This window comes from Crocodylus porosus, unplaced genomic scaffold (assembly GCF_001723895.1).
Source record: "Crocodylus porosus isolate Cpor-Errol unplaced genomic scaffold, CroPor_comp1, whole genome shotgun sequence".
NCBI lineage: Eukaryota > Metazoa > Chordata > Crocodylia > Crocodylidae > Crocodylus > Crocodylus porosus.
In genome coordinates this window covers 93,058,331-93,083,603 of record NW_017728947.1, presented here as the reverse complement: position 1 = coordinate 93,083,603, position 25,273 = coordinate 93,058,331, and the positions used below count along the sequence as shown (strand labels likewise).

The window sequence follows — 25,273 nt, the reverse complement described above, 5'->3', positions numbered from 1 at the left end:
AGTGTGGGGTCCGTGCGGGGGTGGTGGCTTCCCCCCAACCTTTACCCAAGGTCCGAGCTTGGGTGGGACAACGCCCCTTGACAGCCGTGGTGGATACCGGGTGTGCCCAGACCCTGGTCCGACCATCTATGGTTGAGTGGAGACAAGCCACCCGGTGCACCGGAATTCACCTCATTTGTCTCCATAAGCAGAGGCCGTATTTTGAAAGAAGGGTCCTAGACGTGCGCGTGCGGGGTACCTCCTGGTGACTGCCGGTGGCCCTGAGCGAGGAGATACTGTACCCAATGATATTGGGAAGGGACTGGCCGGAGATCTGGGAGGTCCTGGTGACACTCCGGCCTCAGGATAAGCCCCTGGGGGGTTTAGCCGGAGGGGAAGTCGGGAGAGAGAGTGATGAAAAGTTGGAAGACTTCGCCAGTGGCAGCCAATTCAGGGAGGTGCAAGAGGAGGATGTAGAGCTGCAACTCTTCAGAGAGGAGGCGGCCACCCGGCCCCGGCTGCAGGTAAGCCCCAGCGCGAGCCGAGCAAAGGGGCCCCGCGTAGAAATTAGACGGGGTTTATTGTACCATATTAAGCCGGGTCAGCGGGTGATGGAGGAGGTAGAGCAGCTCCTGATTCCACGATCCTACAGAGCTCCGCTACTGCGGTTAGCACACGGGAATCCTATGGGGGGACACCTGGGAAAACGTAAGACTGAGGCTCGATTGATATGCTGGTGCTTCTGGCCCCATCTGTATGAAGATGTAGAAAACTTCTGTAAGGCGTGCGGGACATGTCAAAAAGTGAGCGCTAACAAGCCCCCCCGGGCTCCCCTCCAGTCGGTGCCGGTGGTGCGGGACCCATTTGCAAGGGTCACCCTAGATGTAGTGGGCCCATTACCCCGTAGTGCAGCGGGACATCAGTTTATTCTGGTGCTCATTGATTATGCCACCCGCTTCCCAGAGGCCGTACCCTTGAGGGCGGTGACAGGGGTTAAGGTCGCGGAAGAACTTATGAAATGGGTAACCAAATTCGGAATCCCTAGGGAAATAATAACCGATCAGGGGTCGAACTTTATGTTGGCGGTGGTAGCGGCACTTTGCAAAGTGTTGCGGATACGCCACCTCAAAACAACAGTATACCACCCTCAAGCCAACGGGTTGGTAGAGCGTTTCAATGCTACCCTAAAGGGAATGCTATGTTGTTGCACCCAGGACAACGCCCAGAGATAGGACTCGTTGGTGCCGCCCCTTTTATTTGCGGTCCAAGACGCACCACAGGCCTCTACGGGTTACTCCCCATTCGAGCTGGTCTTTGGACACTGTCCCAGAAGCTTGTTAGATATCGTGCAGAAAGGCTGGGAGGACGATGGTCACGTAGGCCATAAGGCAGCCAAATATGTGCAGGACCTACAGGAGCGGCTCCGCCTGGCCCAGGAGATGGCTCACGATAACCTGGCTGAAGTCCAGAGGCAGCAGAAGGACCGGTATGACCGAGAGACAAGGGAGCGGGAATTACAGTCAGGTCAGAAGGTGCTGGTGATGTTGCCTAGTGCCAATAGCAAATTTGAATCACAGTGGCAGGGACCGGTGATGGTGGTGAGGCGAAGGGGTCCGGTGGACTATGAGGTGCGAAGGGAGGGTAAACGTTGGAAGACCCAGGTTTTCCATGTCAACCTACTGAAGGAGTGGCATGAACCTCAGGGGCTCATGCTTGAGACAGATTGGGAGACTGAAGAACAAGAAACTCAAAGGGTTTCCATTCCATCCATTGCCAGGCCCCCCGAAGGATGTGCCCAGCACCGAGGATCGGCAACTGAGGGGCGGGCAGGGACGACAACTGCAAGAATTAGTCCATGAGTTTAGAGATGTCTTCACAGAGAGCCCGGGGAAGGCGAAGGGAGTTGAACATGCTATTGTGACAAAAAGGGGCCAGGTCGCAAGAGAGAAGTGGCGGAGGATTCCCTTTTACTGGCGCCAGCCTATTAAGGAGGAGCTAGAAAAAATGTTGGCGCAGGGGATCATTACCCCCTCACATAGCCCCTGGCAGAGTCCACTAGTACCAGTAACGAAGCCGGATGGCAGCTTGCGGCTGTGCGTGGATTTTAGAAAGCTAAACGCAATAACACAGTTCGACGCCTTTCCCATGCCCCAGGTGAATGAACTAGTGGAGTGGATAGGACAAGCCAACTTTATCTCCACTTTAGATTTATCGAAGGGGTACTGGCAGATCCCCTTACAGCCAGAAGATCAGCCAAAGACAGCTTTCGGCACGCCGTGGGGTTTGTTCGAGTTTAAAAGGATGCCCTTCGGGTTGAATGGCGCTGCAGCAATGTTTCAAAGACTCATAGACTGGGTACTCACACCCCACCAGGAATACGCTGCCGCCTATATAGACGACATCGTTGTATACACCCAGACGTGGGAGCAACATGTAAAGGCCTTAAGGGCAATTCTGCGAGACCTGAGGTGAAAAGGTCTGACGGCCAACCCAAAGAAGTGTGCCCTGGGCAAAAGCGAGATGAAGTACCTGGGTTTCTTGGTCGGCAATGGGCAGGTGAAGCCACTGAGAGACAAAGTGGAGGCCATCCAAAACTATGAAGTGCCACTGACAAAGAAGCAGATGCGGGCGTTTCTCGATTTGGCCAGTTATTATCGACGATTTATCCCCCAGTTTGCCGAGGTTGCCAATCCCTTAGTCGAGACAACTAGGGGACGAGAGCCCCACAAAGTAAAATGGACTCCGGAGAGACATAGAGCTTTCGAAGAGCTTAAGAGAGCACTATGTCAGGAAGCCATTCTTCACACGCCTAATTTCAATGTCCCGTTTACTCTGCAGATGGATGCTTCGGCCTATGCCCTGGGGGCAGTCCTCACCCAGGAAGTGGACGGAGCCGAACGCCCAGTGGCTTTTGCCAGTCGTAAGTTAAACACCAGTGAGCAAAGGTATTCTATGATTGAAAGGGAGTGTTTGGCTATAAAGTGGGGTATTGACTACTTTAAATACTATCTGTTAGGCCGGGAGTTCCGGTTAATAACGGACCACGCACCCCTACGCTGGCTTAACTCCACTAAAACAGAAAATGCACGAATAATGAGGTGGGCCCTGGCACTTCAGCCGTTCCAATTTCAGATTGGATACAAACCCGGGCATACTAATACAGTGGCAGACTTCCTGTCAAGGCACAGTGGAACGGGACTGCAGCCTGAGCCTCAGAGGCAGACCCCCCCCATTGCGGAAAGCGGAGGACGGGGAAAGTGACGGTAGGAGTAAAGAAGTGCCTAGCGGTGTCTTAAGGGGTGGGGTATGTAAGGGGGTGAAGAAGGTGCTGGGTGAGGGTGACGCCGGTGGCGGTGGGGTCCGGCCCGACTTCCAGGTCCTGGCGGAAGGCCGAGCACCCAGGGTTCCCCCTTCTAGGAACCCGGAAGCACCCGGGTCGAGGCCTACCCGGACAGATAAAGGGAGCATGGCGGGTCCGGAGACACAGGCGGCGGGTCCAGAAGAGGCAGTGGGTCTGGAGATGCAGGCGGCAGATCCGGAGAAGAGCTGCGGGAGAGCCGGGACTGGTGAAAACACCCTGGAGTGGGTGCGGGCCGCTTGGAGGTGCGGCCGGACCTACTGGGGCGGGGTAAGCCCTGGCGTGGCGAGGAGGCCCGGCCAACCGGTGGCGGTGACTCGAGCGGCTTAGCGCCGCGGGAAGCGACAGCACCCAGCAGGAGCCAGGTACCGTAAGTACTATAATACAAGAGCAACCACAGGCGGGGAAGTCACCACGCCTGTGAAATTTGGGAGGACTAAGGGGCAGAAGGAGGCCCTGGGAGAGGGCGGAAGATCCCAGCCCAAAGTCAGGAAGGGGGTCAGCCCTGCTGCAGGTAGAGAGATTGGGGAGGATAGCCGAGGGGCCAAACAAACCCCGGCTCCCGTGAATCCCTGCGAGGAACTTTGTGTTGGACTCTGTACTTTGTTTCCCTTTTTGAGCATTTTTGGGACCAGTGTCCTGATGAGTGGCCTGCTGAGAGGCGGCCGCTACCCGGAGGACCGGGCGAGGGTGTAGGGGAGGAGGAGCCCTCAGGACCCCTGGACTCAGCGGAGACGGAGTGCCATTTCCGAACTGCACGCACCACAATATTGTGAACCCCAAGTTACCATCAAAGTCATGGCAGGTGAGACTGGCGTGGGTGCAGTGAGGATGACACATTCCCCTCCCACCGGGGGTTCCCTGTGAGACAGTTGGTCCACGAACCACGCCCCTCACAGTGCCATTTGGCACAGCCCTACTTTCCAGTACTGTTTTTCTGATTCTATGGTTCTTTAAACTGCCAAATCCAAGTAGAATAGGTTATGTCACATCCAACAGCCTAGTACAAGAGCCACAACATCCTGTTCATAATGTCACTTCTGTAGTAACAACATCTCTGTATTTTTATCCATACAGGATATATCTGATTTCCTTTTCATCCTGTGCCAGGTTGGGTTTGAGTATTAAGTATCCACACACCTTTAAATTCAGTGAAACTGCTCCTGTTTATAAAAGAATAACATCACCCAAGTTTAAAGGAAAATGTGGAAATGGGAAAAAACAATCTGGAAATAACTGCGTCATTATTTAGCACCATTCAGGCAGTCCAAAATAAGCTTTAATGGCTTGGTATTTATACAGACAATACATAGCCTTAAAAGGTTGTGTTTAATGTAAAAGGGTATCTCCCACTTACCTAAGCTATTCATGGCTCCTTATTTATGACTCCCTATCTTATCCCACTAGATAGAAAATTATTATATTATTTATAAATAATATAAATAGTATTATTTATAGGTTAGCAGCTTTCAGAAGCCACAGTCAGGAAATGGGGCCTTGTTTGTGCTGTACAGACAAGCCAACAAAAATCTGATCTCTTTCCAAACCTAAGCCAAGAGAGAACAGATGGACAGAGAGAGATGGAAGGTAGGGTCCAAGGAAAGAAAGAACTTGTCAGCATTATTTTGTTCCTTTGAGTGCCTATGAATGGCATTTCACATGTAGTGCTTCCTCCAAGACTTACTGCCTATCACTGTGTCACAGAGCACGCAGGTGCCCTGCGCTTGAGAGCAGAAAACAGCTCGGGAGAGACCCCTAGTGACAAGAAGAGAGAGGCCCAGCTGTCAGTTACCAGGGCAGCTGGAGTAACAGGTGCTGGTTGCCAGGACAACTGCTAGGGAGCCAGCTGACAGGTAGGGGCAGGGCCTGGCCCATATAAGCCCAGGCGAGAGGCCAGGAGGGTAGTTCTCCTCTGGTGGCCAAGGGAGAAGTAGCTTGGCCAGTGCAGACAGAGGGGAGAATCCTGACTGCGTGAGCAGCCCCTGGTTGCTGCTGGGATTTAGAGTGTATTCCGGTAGGGATTGAATGTTGTTTGGCTGGACAGTCTAGCTTTTTATGTTATAGCCCAGGGACTTTGTGTTTTTGTGTTCACTGTTTTAACTGCAGGACTGGGTGAGGCTATTAGGGGTTGGAGGAAGCCTCATAGGGGCTCCACGGTAGCGTGGGGACCCTGGTGCCAGAAAGGGTGCAGCATTTGGGGTGCATTGACCCCAGCCCCAGAGCAATGGGGTAGTGAGGAGCCCAGAGAGAGGGCAGCGAGGAGCAAGAAGCCCCAGAGCAAGGGGGCAGTGCGAAGCCCCGGAGCAAGGGGGAGCTGCGAGAAGCCCCAAGGAGGTAAAGGAGAGGGCCAAGTCACAACAGGGTCCAGGTCAAAACCATGTCAGTACCATCTGCGAGGCTTGGGCTGTGGTGTAGGGGAGGGGAAGGAGCTGCAGCTAGTGCCCCCTGGCACTGGGGAGCATAAAGTGGGCAGCCTCCTGCTAATTACATCAATCAATTAAGATCAGGGCATGGCAGATGAGTAAGCAGGCGGTTGGCCCATAAGAGGAGGGTGGAGTCACCAATAGAAAGGCTCCAATAGTGATACTCCTGTCACACACTGGTATGCAGTAGACATACTAGGTGTGATTGTGTGACCATATTGAATTTATTGTAATTTCCCTTGAATTATTCCAACAAAAATATGATAACATTTGAACCTATGTGCTTTCATTTCTTTACCTACTTACTGTTTTTGATGTGTTCCATACAAGTTCTATGGTGGACTTACAATCCATTGATAGGAGGGTTGTCTTCAATACCCAAAGCACTTCAATGTGGATTATATTTATATACAAAAGTCATAAATAAACATTCACAGTTAGCAGTACTGCCTTCTGATTAAGGCTGCAAGGCAATTAACAAAGACTGTGGAACTTTCCCCACATCTCTATGCATAACTACTGGGGGGTTGGAAACTGGCTAATGTGGTCCCAATTTTCAAGAAAGGGAGGAATGAGGACCCAAGTAACTATAGGCCTGTAAGCCTCACATCAGTGCTCTGGAAAATCTTGGAGAGAATTATCAAGGAGCACAGCTGAGGGGGGTGGGGGGCAGCAGGGGAGATCACGCTCAGGGGCAATGAGCATGGGTTCATCAAAGGCAGGTCCTGCCTGACCAACCTGATTCCCTTTTATGACCATGTTACTAAATCCTTGGATGATGGTGTCACCATGGACATAGTCTTTCTAGACTTTAAGAAGGCCTTTGACACCCTAGCCTCATCAATAAATTAAGCAACTGTGGCATTAATGCCTACACAGTTGGATGTGTAAAAAAACTGGCTGATGGGAGGCACCCAGAGAGTAGTGGTGGAAGGGTTGTACTCAACCTGGCGAGATGTGAGCAGTGGGGTACCCCAGGGCTCGGTCCTTGGACCCGCACTGTTTAACATCTTCATCAGTGACTTGGACAAGGGGGTGGAAAGCACGCCGTCCAAGTTTGCTGATGACACTAAGATGTGGGGCAAGGTGGACACACGTGAAGGGAGAGAGAGTCTGCAGATTTAGATAGACCCCAGAAGTGGGCAGATGAGAATAGGATGCGGTTCAACGTAGACAAGTGCAGGGTGCTGCACCTTGGGAGAAGGAATCCACAGCGTACATACAGGCTGGGGAGTTCTCCTCTTGAAAGCATAGAGGCAGAATGGGATCTTACAGTCATTATTGACTCCAAGATGAACAATGAGCCACCAATGCCAGACCACAGCCAGCAAGGCCAGCCATACCTTGTCATGCATCCAAAGGTGCATCTCAAGCTAGTCTAAAAAGGTGATACTCCCCCTCTATGTGACTTTGGTCAGGCCACAATTGGAGTACTGCGTCCAGTCCTGGGCGCCGCACTTCAAGAGGGATGTGGTCAGCCTGGAGAGGGCTTAGAGGAGGGCCACCCACTTGGTGAAAGGGCTGCAGGACAGGCACTATGAGAAGAGACTGAGGGACCTGAACCTGGTCAGCCTCAGCAAGAGGAGGCTGAGGGGGGACTTGGTGGCTGCCTACAAACTCATCAGGGGGGAGCAACAGAAAATAGGTAGAGCCCTTTTCTCCCCAGCACCATCTGGGGTGATGAGGAACAATGGTAATAAGCTGATGGAGAATAGGTTTAGGCTAGAAATCAGAAGACAATATTTTACAGTTAGAGTGGCCAAAATCTGGAACCAACTTCCCAGGGAAGTGGTCCTTGCCCCTACCTTGGGCAAATTCAAGAGGAGTTTGGATGATCACATGTCTGGGGTCTTGTGAACCCAGCATTCATTCCTCCCTGTGGCAGGGGGTCAGGCTAGATGATCTGTTCAGGTCCCCCCTGACCCTAGCTACTATGAAACTACTATGAAACTATGGAACTAATTACTCCCAACATTTATAGAAGGTTGTCACCTGAGAGAAGCTACACCAGTGTTGAGGTAATAAACATGGAGGTTAATTATATTTCCACCTGGTCTCTCTTGTGTGTAATATAATAATCAAAACCTCTCAAATGATTTGCACATCCTCAGACTCTGTAAATCTTCCAGTTTACATCTATCCAATTCATTTTAGGAATTTCAAAGGGCTGTACCTGGTTTCTATATATTCCAAGGCTAGCTTTGCAACACAAGGGGGTGTCAAAAAAAGAAAAATATTAAAGGTGAAAGAGAAAGATAATTATTAATTTTTTATTATTCAGTAAGCAACTGCAGCCTGTGAAGGGCACATAGACATACACCTAGGGCAGTCAAAGTCCCAGAGCTGGTGCTGTAAATAGGTATTTAGCGGTTGGGCACAAGACAAATCATCCAAGGTAACCAGAAATAAAATAGTCACGGACTCCGCAACAGCCTCTCTCTCTCTCTCTGTCTGATGCTTTTCCTTTCTACTCTTACCTGTCTTCTAGCACATATGCAGGGCTGTTGTGGTTTTATGTCTCCTTTCCAGAACAACTACATCAGCCTGTGAGTTTGTGTCCTTGAATATCTAATGTAACTAGAGTGCCTAATGTTATTATGCCTCCCACTGGGTGTGCTTATTAACTTCGAAGATTTCTCCTTTATGTAAACACCAAAACCACAGTAAATTTAATGGAGGAGCTACCAGAGCTGTGAAAGAGGGAATAGAATAGTTGCTAGACAGAACTGTTGTTATTAAAGGCAAAAACAGAAACATGAATTTTAGGATCAGACAGGATCTCTTGAGTCACTTAGGCTAACCCTTTGTATAATGGAGAGGATTTAAGCCTCTAAGATGTGACCCCCCCCCCAAGGGACCATTACTTTAGTTAGATATATAGGTGTTCATAGATATAGGTGTGCATTTATTACATTTAGGTGTGTATATAAATATATAACAGAAGCCAGAGTCTCCTGTCACTTGAAGGCAGAAGCAGTAGCAGGTGTGTTCCCAGTTGGGGAGGGAGGCTACATGTTATGGCCTGGCTGCAGGAGAATAGGCAGCCAGGAACTCATATGCTAAGAGTGCCTATTGCTGGGCTTCCAGCCCTGCAATAGGACAGCAGGGAAGAGCCTTACTAAGACAGCAGGAGTAACAGTTGTAAGCTGTCCTGGAAGCTAGCCATTAGACACTAATAGGAAAGCCCTGTGTGTGGGAAGGGAGCCATCTGATTGGAAGGGACAGGTTTTAGGAGGCATATAAGGCCTACTAAAAGCCTCCTTGCCTGTTTTACCTGTGACCAGGCAAACATCCTGCCCTGCAGTTAGTGGGGAGAAGGGCCCTGCAGCAAGGATGGCTGTAGGGGAGCAACTGACCTGCTACCTAAACTGCCCCAGGACTGCAAATAAGGTGCTTGGAAGTGGTGGGGAAGTGTGACTGTGCAAGTTGGGAGAGTTGCGTGGAACAGCCAGGGCTGTCATTTTTGTTGGGACCCACTATGGGAATAATTGTGCTATAGCCTGGGAACTTATATTTTGGTTTCTGGTTATACCCATGGACTAGATCACGACATTCTCCTCTGCTGACTGCCAGGGAGGCACATAAGGGAGTTGTGCCAGGGACAGGGCCCAAACCACAGTGGTGCTGTGTCTGAGGGGTATATGGGATGTTAAGCCTGGCTAGGGGCTGGGCTCAAATCACTGGCAGGCAGTGGCTGAGAGGGCCAAAGTCTGGTGTTAGAAGTGGCCTGAAGCTGGAAGGATTGAGGGCCAGAGCCTCAGAAGGTGTTATTAGGCCCAGGGACCTACACCCTGAGATGGCAGGCTACAGATGCCGGGAGGGCTAAGGTTAGAGCCCAGAAAGGGAGTGACCAGGGCCAGAGGCCCAAGAGGGCAAAGCCAGGGCCTGAGAGGGTGAGACTAGGGCTGGAACGCAGGCACCAGGTCTAGCACAGTGAGCCACTGCTAGGGGGCCAGCAAGAAGAAAGGGGGAAAGGGTGGAAGGACTGAAATCTCAGCAAGGACAGAGACCTGAAGATGCCAGACCTGACTGTGATTAACTGTTAACATCTGCAAGGCATAGGCATGGCTGTAGGGGAAAAAGGAGGCCATGAGTAGCCCTTAAGAGCAGGTGCCTTGGGGGCACAGGAGGAAATGCCTCTGTCTTAAAACACTATATTTTCATCATTTCCTGATTTGCATTGAGTTTATGAATCTTGGAATCTAAATTGTAAAATACCCCCTGGTGTTCAATCTCATAACACAGTGTGAAAGTCCAGACCTCATACTGCATCTGTTAAGTGCATGGATTTAATTTACATTTTAGCTAAAATTAAAAACAATTATTTCTGTAAAGAAAAAAATTTCCATAGCATTGGATGCAAGAGGAAATCTGGCTAATAAAGTTCCTCCCAGGGAGATCTGTTCAATTCTGATACTGTTTCTAGTAAGCACCTAAAGAAAATGCAGAATGAATGCAAATAAGTTATTTTGTAACCAAAAAAAATAAAATAGAAAAAATATATTACCACAAGAGGAAATCTGGGAAATAGTTGCCATTGGTGATATCCAAAATAACACCTTTCTTATATGGTTTCATCTTGCTCAGAATGTAACCTGATTCCCACAGAGCTTTGCCTTTGTGTACCCCACTCAAGAACTGGGGCTACTCATGTGAACAAGAGTGTGCAAGACTAAAATATTTGTCTGAGACAATAGCTGACAGCTGATGAGGAGAGGAATTTGTAGATTGAATTGGATGCAACTATAGAATAAACTTTAGATGGGACAAACATGCTGTATTATTCAAGTTTAAGTGTCAATCGGGGGTAAGGATCATGATTGAGACCTAGTTGTAGGGATCAGATTTGAAACTATCAAAGTCTTGCAAAGGGTTCTAATAATTTTTCACCTTAAATGATGTGAACATTCCCAAATCTGCTGTTTCCTTCAGATTTCTGCCATTTTAGTCTGGGATCTTGAAAATCTGGGGGCTTTCATTGGAACTGCATGGGAAATGGAAAAACATCTTTATCAGGGTTTGGGCCCAATCCAGAACCAAAACCATATGAGTAAATTCAGATCAAGATTCTGGAACTCAAATCCTTTGAATTGAATTCAGATTTGAGGTCCCAGATTTTGCCTGTTTTAATTCAAACCGAGTCAAAGTCACTATCTGACATTTATTGAGTGAAGATTTTTATTTTCAGATTTATGAATATTCTTCACCATTTTAAAAACCAAAACACGTTATTTCATTGACAATCAAGAAAGTGTTTGCAACACGTTCAGTCTAGGCCTGTCAAATGATTAAATTTGATCACGATTAGTTGTGCAATTAAAAAAAACAAAAACAGTCGCAATTAATTGTGATTTTAATTGCACAGCTAAAAACTCAAAATGATGGGCAGAAAAACTCAAAATTATACAGGTACTGTGTATGGTTGGGAGGTGCATGTGGGGTGTGTGTGGAGGAATTTGTGAAGATGTGGGGGCCTGTAGGGTGTATGGGGTTTGAAGCTTGGGGGGGGGGTCCCGACATGCCCTGAAAGGATGCAGGGTACTATGGGTCAGGAGGGGCAGCAGCAGGGCTGAGGAGGCTGTAGCTTGGGAGTGAGGGGCAAGGGCAGGGCATGGGCATATTGCAGCCCCACCCCACAATCATATTTCCCCCTGCCACACAAACATAGAGGTGTCCTGCTTTTTGAAACTGGAAATATGGTAACCCTACAGGAGTGTAGACTGGTGGTGTGTAGAGCAGCACCCAGCAGGTAAATATGTGGAGGGGAAGGGATGGAGGTACAGATTGAGGCCCCATGGTGAAGGAGGGAGTGGGGCAGAGGTGGGATGAATGGGGCCCTGGGGCCAGGGCAGGTTGTTGGATAGAGCAATGGGTGACTCATCCAGGTGTGTGTGGGGAGGTGTGGCTCCCTACTGCTGTATGCACCCCTGGGGAGATATGGGGGGCATATGCCCCCCAGATTTGTCACAGGTTGGCATTGGTCTGTCTGCTGTAGGCTGGGGCTGTGCACCCTGTTGCCTTCCACCTGGGTACCATGCAACACCATGTTGTGCCTCCCATCGCTGGGCAGGCAGGGGATGTGAGGGGCAAGGGCAGCGGGGCATACTGCCTCAGCCTGCAGCGGGCAGCCTGCCTCCACCCCATGCAGAAATCTGTGGGGCATATGCCCTCCCATGCCTCCCCCAGGGGTGCATGCAGCAGCAGGGAGCTGTGCCCCCTCTTTGCCTGGACAGAGCCACAAGCAGCTCATTCTATGACCTGCCCCTCCTTCTGCCTCACTCTCTCTTCTCACTGTGGGGGCCTCTATCTGCCTCCCTTCACCCTGCCACCCCTGCACCACTTCCCCTGCACAGACTTACCTGCTGGGTGCTGCTCTACATGCTGCTTGCCAGGGTGCATTCCTCACTGTGTGCATGCTGTGGCTGCTTGTGTCTGTTGTGTGCACCCCACTACCCCCTCCACCTTCCTGCTACAGCAGTCATGTCCAGGCTGCCCCGCAGTCCTCCGCACTGCCCCACTGAGTGTGAAGCCCGGGTGCAGGCTTCAAAACTACATACGTGATTAATATATTAAAAAAAATAATGCAAGAACCAATTAACATGCACATTAACAGTGATTCATTGACAACCTTAGTTGTAACACAGTGAGTACCAAACATCAAAGAACTGGATACAGAACTAGTTCTGTTACAGATTCCGTTTGTGAAACCAGGCAAGTCTGGTAGGATCTAACTTTATATTTGCTGCATGAATCTGGTTTCCTAACTAATGTTTATAGTTTGTAAGAAACCAGGCTCCTACCTTTGTGACTTAATTGGATTTATGCCAGTATAAGAACAGTGGGACTGTGGAACAAGCTGCCTACACAAGCTGTGAAATGTCCTTTATCAGAGGTTTTGGGAAGAGTCTAGATAGCTGTCTCTCTGGGATAGTTTAGAAATTGCACCTCATGGAACTGTGCAGGAAATTAGCCTAGATGATCCTTGGGATTCCCTCAAATCCCTTTATTCTATTAATTTTGGCAAGTAGTATTTAAAGGCCCAAGTTCAGTTTCCTTAAATATCTACCATATAGATCCTGAAGCTAGACTGAAGTTCAGCTCTTACTCCAGTAAAATCAGTGACAATAAGTTAGGCTAGATCTTCAGCTGGTACAAACAGGTGTAGTCAGTGAAGGTAGGAAATTTATTCCACCTGAAGACCTGCATGTGGGTTCTGGGGAGATTCAGATGAGGCCCAGAGTGATGTAAGCAATCTGGCACTGAGAATCATTGAGCAGTAGGGGCAGAGAGAGTAAGTGGCTGGTGAATGGGGACGGGGAGGCAGAAGGAGAACATCAGGAACCTGAAATCCATGGGACGTCCAGCCGTACAGCACAGGTAAGCAATAAGGGGCCCATTGGGCATCGGAGCCGGAGGGCAACAAAGGCACCAGTCACAGGGCTCAAGTGCCTATAAACTAATGCTAGGAGCATGGGGAACAAGCAGGATGAACTAGCATTCCTGCTTGCAGAAAACACCTTAGTGGGGTTAACAGAAATCTGGTGGGACTTTACCCATGACTGGGTGGTACACATTGAGGGCTATAAGTTCTATCTATAGAAAGGATAGAGTGGGGAGGAGAGGGGGAGGGGTTGTGCTCTATGTCAAGGAGCATTATACATTGACCCTTATCAAAATGGAATCGGAGGAGAAGAAAGTAGAAGGATTGTGGGTTAGGATACATGGGGGGGGTCAAAGGGAAAGGGATTTGGTGTTAGGGTTTGCTACAGACTCCCGCACCAAAGGGAAGAACTAGATTTGGAACTCCTGAGGCAGCTGTCAGAGACCATAAAGACTAGGGAAGCGGTAGTCATGGGAGACCTAAACTACTCTGATATCTGCTGGGAGATGCAGACAGCAAATTCCCACCATTCACGCAGGTTCCTATCCTCTGTATAGGACCTCCACCTGACGCAGGAGGTACATGGTCCCACTATGGGGAATGCCTTACTGGACCTGGTATTGGCAACAGGGGATGACATGGTAGGGGACCTACAGATCAGTGGTCACTGGGGGGACAATGACCACCAAATAGTAGAATTCACCATAAGGTGTAGAGTGGGAAAGGTAACTAGTAGGGTAGAAGTGCTAGATTTCAGTGAGCTCAGGCGTTTAGTCAATAACTCACTGCAGATTAAGAGATTTGGAGAGATGGGAGCCCAGGAAGGGTGGCTGTGCCTTAAGGAAGCAATCCTTTGGGCACAGAGGGAGATGATCCCGATAAAAGGGAAAGGGGCCAAGAGGCTTCCTTGGCTGACCAGAGAAATCCAGAGCAGCCTAAGGGCAAAAATAGGGGCATATAAGCTGTGGAAATGGGGAGAGATTACTAAAGAGGAGTATATCCACTCAGCTCACAGTTGTAGGGAGGCAGTTAGAAAGGCTAAAGCTACCATGGAGCTGAGGATGGCATCCCAAGTTAAGGACAACAAAAAATTGGTTTTCAAATATATAGGGAGTAAAAGGAAGGCCCAGGGCGGTATAGGACCACTACTGAATGGGCAAAAGCAATTGGTGACAGACAGGGGGGACAAGGCTGAACTCCTCAATGGGTTCTTTGCCTCAGTTTTCCTAAATGAGGGGCAAGACAAGTCTCACAATGGGATTGTAGACAGACAACAGCTGGGCGCCAGACTACCAAGCATTGACCCTGAGATGGTGCAGAGTCACTTGGAAGGACTGGATGCATTTAAGTTGGCAGGCCCGGGCTAGCTCCATCCAAGGGTACTGAAGGCACTGGCTGATGTCATTGCACAGCCACTGGCAAGAATATTTGAGCATTTGTGGGCTAGGTCCCGGAGGACTGGAAAAGGGCCAATGTGGTCCCTATTTTCAAGAAGGGGAGGAAGGAGGATCCAGGGAACTATAGGTCAGTCAATCTCACTTCCATCCTTGCTAAAGTCTTTGAAAAGATTATTAAGGCTCATATGTGAGAGCTGAGCAGGAAAAATTATGCTGAGGGGAAACCAGCATGGCAGGTAGATCATGCCTGACTAATCTGGTCTCTTTTTATGGCCAGGTTACAAAGCCCCTGGATGCAGGAGTAGGGGTAGATATCATTTACTTAGACTTCAGGAAGGCCTTTGATATGGTATCCCACCCCATACTGGTGAACAAATTAAGAGGCTGTGACTTAATTACACAGTCCAGTGGGTGGCAAACTGGCTAGGGGGTCATACCCAGAGAGTGGTAGTGGATGGGTCAGTATCAACCTGGAAGGGCGTGGGCAGTGGGGTCCCACAGGGCTTGGTCCTCGGACCAATACTCTACTCTTCAATGTCTTCATCAGCAACTTGGACGAGGGAGCGAAGTGTACTCTATCCAAGTTTGCGGATGATACAAAACTGGGGAGAAGTGGACACACCGGAGGGCAGGGAACAAATACAGGCAGACCTGGACAGGGTGGACAAATGGGCAGAAAACAATAGAATGTGATTTAACAAGGAGAAATGCAAAGTGCTGCACCTAGGGAGGAGAAATGTCCAACACACCTACTGCCTAGAATATGACCTGCTCGGTAGCATGGAAGTGGAAAGGGATCTTGGAGTCCTAGTGGACTCCAAGATGAACATGAGTTGTCAGTGTGACGAAGTCATTAGCAAAACTAACTGCACTTTGTCATGTATCAGCAGATGCATGACAACCAGAACCAAGGAAGTGATACTTTCCCTCTATCGGGCACTGGTTGGACCGCAGTTGGAGTACTGTGTCCAGTTTTGGGCACTGCACTTTAAGAGCGATGTGGATAACCTGGAGAGGGTCCAGAGAAGGGCTACTCGTATGGTTAAGGGCTTGCAGGCCAAGCCCTATGAGGAGAGACTAGGGCACCTGGATCTCTTCAGTCCCCACAAGAGAAGGTTGAGAGGCAACCTTGTGACTGCTTATAAATTCATCATGGGGGAGCAGAAGGGAATTGGTGAGGATCTACTCATCAAGGTGCCCCTGGGGGTTACAAGAAATAATGGCCATAAGCTAGCAGAGAGCAGATTTTGACTGGACATTACAACTTCACAGTTACAGTGGCCAAAATTTGGAATAGGCTCCCAAGGGAGATGGTGCTCTCCCCTACCCTGGGGATCTTCAAGAGGAGGTTAGATGGGCATCTGGCTGAGGTCATCTGAACCCATCACTCTTTCCTGCCTATGCAGGAGTTGGACTCAATGATCTGTTGGGGTCCCTTCTGACCCTAACATCTATGAATCTATGAACATTGATACAAAGAGGACAGAGCATAGCTTTTGCTTCTGGGTTCTTTCTCTGACTTACTGGCTAATGAAATCATATCAAAGTCCTTTTATTTGCACTTTTATGAATTATTACATAAATTGATTACTCATTATACATTTACTTATCTGAATATGTGAATTTTAGCCCCATCAAAGGTTAAACAAGAGAACAAAGAAATGAGAGAGAACCATGAAAGCTGTGAACAGAAACATCAGGTCATTCAATGAGGGAATAATATTCTATTATTATTTTAGTCTGTTTATTAAAACCCTTACTTTGTTAGGAGTGTAATTGTTTCCATTCTGAGCAGTTAGTTGCGTGTTTGCTTTTTTGTGGAATGTCCGAGGTGTAAAATTAGAACTTTTAAATAAGTGTTTGGGTGTAACAGTCTTTTGGGCTGATTATGAGTGATGTTCAATGTGCATAAAGAGGAGTACAGAAACCTGTAATCTGAAATGCAGCAGCCAGGCATTAGATGTTAACATTTAATAAGATATTGGGGGAGGGAGGGAGAGAGTCTCCACAATTGGAATCCTCTGGATCTAATAAAAATATTATAGGAAGGCAATTTCTTGTGTGCTGTAAGATAGATTAGTGTCAGGGTGAAGGAAGATGAGAGAGCGCGTTTCTTGGGGAATAAAAGTTTTAACAGCCTTGACAAAGTGACTGCTGACTTCTTTCAGAGGAAAATGACTGAGAATAAACTTTGCTCTTTGTAAGTGTATGAAAAATATAGGATCTGAAATCCATAAAGGTCTGGTTTAATGTCTGTTGTAGTGAACTTGGGTTCACATCAGGTCCCAGTGCTGCCTTTGGGGAAAAAATTCTGCTCTTAGTAACAGGAAAGGGCTGGGTAGGCCCATGTGGTCTTCTGGCAACAGCTAAGAGAACCTCTTACTCGGCAAAAATGCTCAAGTTTCACTAACTTCCTAAATTCTCTGATCTGCTCATTCCTAAAATGTTCGGTATCATTGTGAGGGCAGAAATACTCAAAATCCATCTCTCAGAATCTAGACTTATTTGGTAATTTCATAATCACCTTGAAAAACAGTTTGAGCTAGAATTATTCTGGAAAAGGCTAACTTTTAAAATTCACCTATTTCCTCTCAGAAATAGTTTCTACAGTAGTAGTGGGAATTGGAAGCTGCATTTTGTTGAAAACCGATTTGAGCAAATATAATGGTATTATGAATATATACCAATACGAAGTGTAATACAGAAGAGTCTCTTCTGTCATATAATAATACTAACTGATATCAGTAGTTTTTTTTCTTTTATTCACCAGAAGTCCTCAGGGCAATTATCTTCACAAATGCAAATTGATTAAGCATTGCAAAACAAGGCTCATGCGAAATATTCTGGGTTAAAGAAGTGAGCTGGGGACAGAACTCCGGAGTCTCGATCACTATGTGCTCCTCTGGCCACTTGACCACGTGCCTAATGGACATACTATTCCTTCAGCATACCAGCTGAGAGAGCTGCTCTGGGAAATTATATATACTTGTTCTTGTACAATGATTCTCTTATGGACTTCTAGCTTCTCGATAGTCCTCATGAAAAGCTCTGGGACTGGTGATATTTGTAAGCAAACATGTTTGTCTTGCAATGAAATGGTGGACCATTGGTTTATCAAAATAAAAAGGGCACATAAATAGCAGTGAGGGGTACTAGCACAGAAACTGTCCAGAATGCCACCTCAATAAGATGTCACATTCTTTTAATGCATATCCTATGTTCTTTTAATGTGTATCCTTGTTGTTGTAATTCAGTTGGGGAAAGAAATGGTAGGATGAATCGGGAATAATTTCTAACACGAGGCATGTAGAAAATACATGGGGAGTCCTATTTTTCCCAATTGTTTAGGGGAAAGTTTTTTGGCAGTGAAGCAAATTAGAATTAGTCAATGCAGGGCAGTTAATGATTGAAAGCAGAATACTTTGGCATCCCCATGTTTGGTGACGTGTTTAAAATAAATTTTCTGCTTTATATTTACACTAGAATGACTGTAGTGCCTTGTTATCTTTTCCTGTATGTTTCCCTGTTCAGGCTTTCCTTTCATAGACGATGGATTAGAAAACACAGTAGATGCCCTCATTCAGCAACTTTCCCCATTGTTCATTGTATGTGCAGAGTAGGAAGCTGAACTCTGAGGCAAAGTAATTTGAAACAAATGTTATGATCATATGTGCCTGTTATTCAGTATTTTACTACACACAAACTTTGGCATATCACTGAAAGTTTTACAACATGTGGATAACTTGTTTTTGAATCTATGTCCTTGAATTTCCCAACATAGTACATGCTCAGGAAGGAGTGAGTACATGGTGTTCTTGGTTGTATTTGCTAAATGGGAGCAGACATTCAGACTTGCTTTAAATATTGCAGGATCGACATACCTCCAGTGTCAGTCAGTGGTTCACCAGCTCTTTGATTCAGTGATTAATCCCATTTGAGAGAAGCACAATTTCAATTTCTCATGTCTTTAAGATATTTTCTGTCTATTTTGATGGGCTGGGCTGTAGGCCAAGGACCACTATTACGCAGCATCTGATGCTTCCCCTGGTAGTCAGATTTGTCTAAGTGGGAAGGTAAAATTTTAAGAGGTGTCTAAAGCTACAAACGGATGTTGCATTTGTCCTAGGAAAAGCCATTTTCTCCAGGAACAAAATGAGATGGTTCAGACATTCATGTCTTTAGGGTTTGTCCCAGGACGACAAAGATTCACAGTATAAGGAGTGCTAACAGTTTGGCCCTGGAACATCACAAAGTGTGTCTAAACAGTTATCCCAGGAATGCATGAGTGAATGAATGGCAGAAAAGTAACAGTGCATTCAGTTGCTTGATAAACCCCAGTTAGAAGGATGATGTGTATACAAACCAATCCTGGAACTTTTCTGTTCTAGGACAAGCACAGGTACAACCAGTCCCAGGACAAATGCAATGTCTGTTCCAGACTAAGTAGGCACATCTGCATGTGCGTATTTATTGTGTAGTAACTGAAATTACTGTGCAGTATGGGCATGCATCTACATGTGCATACCCCTACTGTGTAGTAAATATCGTGACTTACACTAACTTGAACATAAAATTGATACCTGCATCATACAGGAATCAACCAATCAAGCAACTGTTACTAGAGAACAGTAGTTGGGTAGAAAAGACATCCAAGATTAGCTGGGTATGTCTGTACCACTTGCCAGTGATTAGGGTGTTCATGTGAAATGTGGGAGATCTGTTTTCAAATATCTGTTCTGTTTAATTTGTAACAAGATTGAACAAAAGTTTCTTATATCCCAAGACAATGTACAAGACATCAGGTTGTTGAAACCTCTGACTTGATACTCACTATCTTCCTGCCACTGATCTACTGTGTATAAATTAAATATTCATAGAAACAGGAACTTGAGTCACTTTATCCCATATGCAGGAAACTGCCCTAATTGCTAGGCTATATTTAGGGACCCACCCAAATCATGATTGCACAGATTTCACAGTAATCACAAAATCCACGGGGGGGGAAATACCCTCCAAAAACTCACTAAAAATAAAAGGCTGGCTTCCTAGTGGAAGGTGGGGGGGGGGGGAAGGCTATCCTGATAAGTCCTCGAAATTGGCATCCAGACCTGGGATCTGCCAGGAAATCAACCAGCTGCATCTTCGAGTTGCATAGACCCCTAGCTTTATTGTCAGTCTCTCTGTTTCTTTGTCTCTCTCTGTTTCTCTTTCAACTAATATGTAATTATTCATAGAAAGTGAAAAAGTTGCAAGATCCAAGTGTTTTTGTAGTTTTAGCCCCAAAGACTCACAAATCCTGCTGGGTTTTTTGGTTTTTTTTAAATAGGATTTAGGCTGATAAATCATTTAGGCAGCCTTGTTTCAGCCACTGGAACTGGCTGTTCCAAGTAGGGTTGTGTCTTCATGAAAGATTGTGGTTCCTGCTCCTTCCAAAATCAAGGTGTTTGGTTGCTTTATAGGGCAGTGTCTAGAGCAGCTTCATAGTTGGGTTTATTGTGACCGAGTAGGTAAGATATGCTCAAGAGTTGATTCCTTGGGGAAACCAGGGATACAGTAGATGACACCCCCTCCCACCCTCCCCCCGGCCCCGATCACAGCTGAGTCTGTTGGTGTTTGCATTTGAATTATCAGGGACATTTCAACAGGAGTGCAGGAAAAACAGCAGAATAGAAGAGAGCTACCAATATCCAGGCTAGCAGGAGTATTTGCTTAGGAATCATGTAACATAACGTTTAAAAGAACAAGTAAGGTTAATCGGAGTGCTCCTGCCATTATATCATTGACATTTACATACCAAGGGAAATTGGCTGGAAAACAAAACAAACCAAAAAACCCTGGTACCTATTAAATGTTGGCACCAGGTCAAAAATTACTGTCCAATTGTAAATATAAATTAGGATAGCCCAATAAAACAAATGGGATTTAGAGGCAAACTCTCACTAACTTTTAAGACTCTTGGCAGACTTATCAACCACTGGAAAGGTCACTACATGTATTTGTGGTAAGTAGACTTAATTATCCTTTGTTGTTTCTCATAAGACAGTTTGCAGCTATTTATTCTATCTCTTCTGTGGAAGGAGGGAGAAGGGTGGCCAGAAAGTGTTTAGAAACATTTGAATATATCAAAACTAGTGAGTCCCTGTAGGTTGATGCAGTATGGATAAAATGACTTTAGAGAGACTAATTTCATCATTGCTTTAGAGCTACCTGGCATTGAGAGAGCTGGTATAAAGGTCAACAGAGAATAACTCTGTTACAGAACATCCCTTGTATAAAGGGCCTTTATATCAGGTACTGAACCACCTCCATCAGCTCTGCAATATGTCTGTAGCAGGCAGAGTGGGGACAGGAAGGGGGTGGCTCAAAAGCAAGATGAGGCATTGTTTCATAGTTAGTAGGGTCGGAAGGGACCTGAGCAGATCATCTAGTCCGACTCCCTGCCATGGCAGGAAAGATTACTGGGGTCAAACAACCCCAGCAAGGTGATTTGTCTACCCTTGTCTTAAAGACACCCAGGGTAGGAGCCAGCACTTCGCTTGAAAGTTGGTTCTAGATCCTAGCCGCCCTGACAGTGAAGTAGTGCCTCCTGATGTCTAGTCTGAATCTACCTTCTACCAGCTTGTGACTGTTATTCCTGGTCACTCCTGCCAGTGCTCGGGGGAAACAGGGACTCCCTCAATGCCTGCTGGTCCCCTCTGACTAGTTTGTAACAGGCCACTAGATCCCCCCTCAGCCTTCTCTTGTGGAGGCTGAACAGGTTCAGGTCCCGTAGCCTCTCCTTGTAGGGTCTGATCATGTGAGTGGCCCTCCTCTGGACCCTCTCCATGTTATCCACATCCCTCCTGAAGTGTGGTTGGCCTTCTGACTGCATCCCCACACTGCCGGCCCATGTTCATCTTGGCATCAGTGATAACTCCAAGATCCTTTTTGGCCTCTGCACTGACAAGAAGGGAGTTCCCAGCCTGTAGGTATGCTGCTGGTTCTTCCTCCCCAGGTGGGAATGACTGAGACATTGTGATATCCTGGATAAGTGAAGCAGCCTGCCTCCTCTCTGTCCAACTCCTGTTCTCTTGTAGGGAAGCCAGAGTCCCACGCTATATGCTCCACACTGCTCCTGATTAAATGTTTTGCTTGTGACCTTATGATGGACATCTAACCATGATCAGAACAATTGAGATTTTGAGTGTTGCTCATAGCTTTCATCTCATGAAAGCCCTTCCCACATTTTTGGACCTATAAGCAGTAGTAATTCAGCCAAGGAACCCATGGTAGATCCATCTTTATAACTTCTTTTGCATTTTGCCCCTTAATTTGAAATAAACATTTTCAGTCTAAAATGACTTGATTTATCTCTGCATCTATCCATTTACAAAGATTGGCCAAGTCAAAAAGGGCAGTCAGGATGGCATTTTCAAAAACAATGAATGCCTGTAGGATAGAGCTGACTGAAACTACTTTTTTGACTACATCAAAATGTTTATGGGGAAACTTCTACTTTCCTCAAAAGAATGTGATTGCTCCTTTTGTTGGAAAACAGAAAAAAAAATTCTGCAGGTTTTGTTTTAAATATTTTGGCTTTTGGTTGTAGAAAATTATTTTTTTGGGGGGGGGGGAGGGAAGTGAGTTAACTATTTGTGACCAAAAAGTCAAAATTTGCCACTTCATTTCTATTAAAATATTTAGGAAAAAAAGTGGAGTTCTGCTTTTTGACTACTCTGCTTGTAACCTGAAATGGGATTTGTATTCCACAATCACTTAGGTATTTTTATAATGTAAATTGCAAGTTTTAACTGCTTTTTGTGCTTTTGAATATTCCCCCCCCATAAAATATATCTTTTATAATTTTGTAGATGATGACCATTTCAGTAGAAATGGACAATAACTTCAAAATAATGCAGTTAGATTCTTCAGCCACTATGCTGAAACCTTTCAAAACTCCTGTGTCTTCTTTACCTGATGAAGGCTTTCAGATGGACCATGGGAACAACTCCCAGAGCTAGTTACAAGTTACTGTTAAATTCCTTAATTCAAGGCAGTGAGACCCAGTAGCGAGGGGAACCTGATAGTAATGTCTGCACTGCAAAATGATCAACTAACAATGTGACTCCTATTGTAGGATGCTTTGGGCACAGACTGAAACCCAGGAAAGATGTTTCATTTTGGTTGGGAATTGAGGCACATCTGCGCTGGAACATACCTTTTCCATTCAAGTTTGCAGAGTTCAAAACTAAATTACATAGAAGGCAAATCTATCTATGAAGACCATGCACAATGTTCTATTATGAAGAAAGTTCCTCTTCAAACATCTTTCTTATATGACATTATGACATTTCCACACAGCCATAGACAACATGTAAATCATGGCAATAATATGATTTCTTAGTCTGATACTTTTGTTAGGAAACATTGAAATAAGTGACTTTTGGAAATTGTGATGTAGAAACAGAAAGGTTCTTAGCAGATGCGCTGTAGCCTTAAAATATTTCATTGTTGAAAATAACACAAAAACAGTAATGAAATACAATGCATTCAGACTTGGAAAGCTCTTTTGAATGCCGCTGTCCTGATATTACACCATTATACGGCTGTTGTTATTTTTATAAGGTTATTAAGGATACTATGCTCAACCATGAATGAATTAAAACATTTAGTATATGATGTGACATCTGCTTTTAGCGTATCTTCCTAGACATTACTCCAGTTAAGGTTCTTTTATCAGCTTAATTCATGTTTATGGGTTTGTTTTTGTTTTTTAAAGCTTTTTCTTTACCAGAAATATGAAAGTAACATGAACATCGATCATGGTATTTCAAGGTAAACTTGTGAAATTTGTTGTACATGACACACACTTTACATTTTCATATTTACCTTTAACCCACATGATAAAGCTCAGCAGTACAATACATATGCACCTGCACACACACGGTCCCTGCCCCATAAATCTTATGATCAGACTGATTATTTCAGAGAAAACAGGACATGATTAGGCACATGGTGGAGGGCAGTGGAGAGAGCTCACTCAGTAATTTCTCTCTCCTATTAGCCAGGTTATTTCTTGCTGAATATAGTCTGCTGCCTGAACTTCCTTTGTGTTTGTGGCAGAACTGTACATACTTGTACAAATGACCTTCTGGATAATCCCATTTGCTGCCCTCTGAAACACCATTTGGCGTATGGTCACTTAAAAAACTAGGCCTCTGCACAGTAGCTAGTATTCACTTTGGATTCAGATTTGGCTGATTCAGGGGACAGTGATTCGGTTTGGTGACTTGAATCACTGTCCCAATTTGATTCAGGTGAATCAGTCAGGCCAGGCCCATCCCCTGCCCCTCTTGCAGCCTGGTAATAGCTGCCCCAGCTCCTGGCACTTGTTTGAAAAAAAAAGCACCAGTGCTGCTGCTGGGTGGGTGGCGAGCCCTGCTGCCTTCCACTGCTCCACAGTGTGTGTGAGGCTCTGCACGAGCTCCCTGACCACCACCCCCCTCGCTCCCCTAGTACCCCCATGGTTGCCCTGCCCAGGCCAGCTCCAGCCCTTTACGGGGAAAAAAACAAAACAAAAAAACCCCGGGACTTGCTGCTTTTGCCAGTAGAGGGGTGATCCCCACTGCCCTGAACCATGTGGAGGGCTCTACATGAGCCCCTGAAGCCCCAAAGCTGCTGCAGGAGTGGTGAGTCCTGGGGCTTTTCTCCATTTTTTTTCTTTCCTTAAAGGGCCAGAGCTGGCCTTGGTGGGGCACCTGTGGGGGAGTGGCGGCGGGTCAGGGGGCTCATGCAGAGCACCCCATGCAGTATGGGGCAGTGGAGGACAGCAGGGATCACCCCCCTGCCTGGCAGCACCTGGTGAGCACTGGGGCTTTTTTTTAAATTACTGGGAGCTGGGGTGGAAGGGCTGTGGCAGCGAAGGGAGCCGGTGTGGCTGGCAGGCATCCCCTCCTCCACCCCTAGTGCTTACCAGTTCAGAGTCAGCTGCAGCTCCCTGCTGAAGCCACAGGGCACAGCCCAAATCTATTCGGACCTTTAAAATTAGTCCCCTTGTTCAATTTGGATTCAGAGATTTGGCTACTGAATTGGGCCGAATCTCCTCTGAATTGAATCAGCACCCAAAGCTTCACGCAGCCCTAAAAACCCCTGCTTCTGAACTGCTATAGCTAGCACTAAAACAAACTTTGAAACAACAGCAACAAGTGGTTTCTTTCTCCTTGTGGCTCAAGCACTATTAGCACAGTCTCCTTTTAACTGAAAAAGGGGCATATTAAAAAATCCAGAAATGTGATTGAGGAATAAAAACTGTGGTGAATTTAAATAATCAAATATTTTTGTCTTAAAGAGAAGCAGAAGTACATACCTTTCTGGGATAAAGCTGTTACCAGTATTTTCACAGAGTGTGCAAGAGGCTCAGGGAGCTTTATTTCCTTCAGCAGTATTGTCAGGACTTTTGTTGTAGACTGTGTTCCCCTGTACGAAGAGGGGGAGTCTTCCCAGGGTGGAGACCTTCCACAAGGTCTAGCTACCACCTGTAGAAGAAGCCTGGAATTTCTTCAGTTCGAAGGTGTTCAAATTGCCTGGAATTTGTCCTGAGCAAATCCTGAGAAGGGGCTTCAGCCCTTACTGGAGTAAATGATCTCAAAAAGGGCAAGAGAAAAAGGAAATAGCCTCTGGGAAAAAGAAAAAGATGACTGATCAGCAAAGATACCCACATCCTCTTTTATTTCAGGAGATGTTATCAAATAAGTGA

At 46.4% G+C, this 25,273-nt stretch overlaps 1 protein-coding gene across 1 annotated transcript in view; it reads right to left on the bottom strand.

The window, feature by feature from the left end:
• BDKRB2 (bradykinin receptor B2) overlaps positions 1 to 25,005 on the bottom strand; it is a 39,262-nt gene extending 14,257 nt beyond the window's left edge. The window contains exon 1 of the mRNA XM_019552474.1: positions 24,884 to 25,005. The gene's annotated coding sequence lies outside the window, so the exon portion shown is untranslated. The remainder of the gene's footprint in view (positions 1 to 24,883) is intronic.
• Between the last annotated feature and the right edge of the window lie 268 nt (positions 25,006 to 25,273).